Source organism: Sinocyclocheilus grahami, unplaced genomic scaffold (genome assembly GCF_001515645.1).
Source record: "Sinocyclocheilus grahami isolate Dianchi unplaced genomic scaffold, SAMN03320097.WGS_v1.1 scaffold815.1, whole genome shotgun sequence".
NCBI classification, from domain to species: Eukaryota; Metazoa; Chordata; class Actinopteri; order Cypriniformes; family Cyprinidae; genus Sinocyclocheilus; species Sinocyclocheilus grahami.
In genome coordinates this window covers 560,122-562,761 of record NW_015505994.1, presented here as the reverse complement: position 1 = coordinate 562,761, position 2,640 = coordinate 560,122, and positions in this window count along the sequence as shown.

Below are 2,640 nucleotides of genomic sequence, written 5' to 3'. Positions count from 1 at the left end.
CTCTGAACTTTTGGTATCGGATCGGGATCGGTTCTGAAAAAATGGATCGTGCCACCCTTAAGAAATAGTTATACATTTACTATTAATCTCATCTCTACAACATCTTAAGGTTTGTGACCGTGTCACAGGCTCCACTAAAGGCCAAGTATGAGAAACCGTGAATTTCTTGCGACAGCCCTTGAAACCCGAAGAGCTATATTTAGGGTGGATAACTAGTACTGCACAGTATAATCTGACATTTGGACCACAAGGGAGTCTTACTGCATCACTCGCAAATGACAGTGTCACTGTTGGTTTGCGTCCCTGGTGGAATAGGTTAAAGAGAACAAAACATGTTTTTGCAGTGGAGCGCTGGCCTGGCAAGACAGATCTAATAAAACTGGATTTGATTGCAGGGTATGATCTGACTGGGGCTGTCAATGCTGAGTGAGCCCCTCGAGTCCGGGACAGTGTCAGGAGGAGAGGAGAGGAGGAGGAGGAGGAGGAGAAGGAGGAGGAGGAGGAGGAGATGAGAGGAGAGGGTGATGCTCAGGGCAAAGACGGTACTATTCATGATGATCTATCTCTATCCGACTGTACGCTTTATCTATCGGCCTGTACATCTACCGATTCATCTGTCTGTCTGTGTGATTATACACACATCTGTTTGTGTTCTATCATTCTATCTATCGTTCTATTGTTCATTCTATCATTCTATCTATCTATCGTTCTATCTATCGTTTTATCTATCTATCTATCTATCTATCTATCTATCTATCTATCTATCTATCTATCTATCTATCTATCTATCTATCTGTCTGTCCATCCATCCATCCATCCATCCATCCATCCATCCATCCATCCATCCATCCATCCATCCATCCATCCATCCATCCATCCATCCATCCATCCATCCATCCATCCATCCATCCATCCATCCATCCATCCATCCATCCATCCATCCATCCATCCATCCATCCATCCATCCATCCATCCATCCATCCATCCATCCATCCATCCATCCATCCATCCATCCATCCATCCATCCATCCATCCATCCATCCATCCATCCATCCATCCATCCATCCATCCATCCATCCATCCATCCATCCATCCATCCATCCATCCATCCATCCATCCATCCATCCATCCATCCATCCATCCATCCATCCATCCATCCATCCATCCATCCATCCATCCATCCATCCATCCATCCTGTCTGTCTGTCATCTATCCATCCATCCATCCATCCATCCGTCCATCTGTCTGTCTGTCTGTCTGTCATCTATCCATCCATCCATCCATCCATCCATCCATCCATCCGAAGTGTGCACTCCTCAACCTTGCTTGAGTACACTAATATCAGTATAGTATGATTGGATATTCTTTATCTCTATTATTATGTTAATGAATGTGTTGACATTCTGGTATGATGTAGGACAAATTGTTCAATTTGCTCCTACACAGACAAACTGTAATTTATCAATACGACTTGTATCACCTGTGCAGTAAAGCACTTTTGTCTCGTCCATAATACATCGTCTAAAACACGATCACTTGTTTTTGTCTTTGGAGTGATTATTAGCACTTCGGATGGACTGTCATGTCCTCTCTCTACAATATCCTCTCTGAATGCATAACCCTGGGAGACTTCATTAGCTTGTCAAACACACGTCTCTTTTGGTCGCAGTGGTCTTGCCAGGTCTCGTGTGCATCCAAGGTGATCAAACCTGCGTCAGCCTGCACCTGCCGGCTCCCCGGGGAGAATGCAAGGAGCACGAACAACAAAATCTACACAGCACACACTCAGGGAGATCCGGCGTGCAGCGCTTTCAATCATCTTATCTGTTTGCCTGAGGAAAGTATCCAAAAACCCGGTGAGCCCAGGGTGCGCTCGACAGCCTTTGAGTTTGACTCCAACACACAGATTGATCAAAGAACAGACAAATGTTACTCAATGCTACTTCCCTCCGCGAGGAGATCAGTTCTCTAATACTCGGGTTTGACAGTAAATCACCTCTAACAAACAACTCTACGATTTCATGCGCCCTTTTTCGGCGGTGTATCTGTCCGTCAGGTTTTTCCTCTAGGGATGATTTCTAACCTCTACCACAGTTAACAAATGACCCTGTAAGGTTTTTTTTGATGCCAATGTGATTCATATATACCCCTTTCTCCTATTGTAGTTTATGCTCGGCCAGAGTTTTCAGAAAACCAGGGATATTGTAGTTAAGTGAAACTAAAACTAAATCATAGAAAATGTTACTTGAAATAAAATAGTATATTAAAAATTTATTTTATTTCATGTAGTTCTGAAGGCAACATTTCTTATTTTTGTTTAGTTTAACTCAATATACTAAGAGAAATTCTAAAACTACAATTAAAAATAATAAATACTACACAGATGTTATAAAATAATATATAACATATTTATAGTTGTAATAAAATAATATAAATCTGTATAGTTAATTTACTAAAACTAAACATAAAGCATTAAAAATAGTTAGTAATGTTAATAAAATATGTATAAAAACTGATTAAAGTCTTATATTTCATCTTGTTGCCAATGCAAAATTTCTAATTTTCATTTATTTTAACTTGATGAACCCCCCCCCCCCCAAAAAAAAAAAACTTAAAAAAAAAAAATAAAGTTTTTAAAAA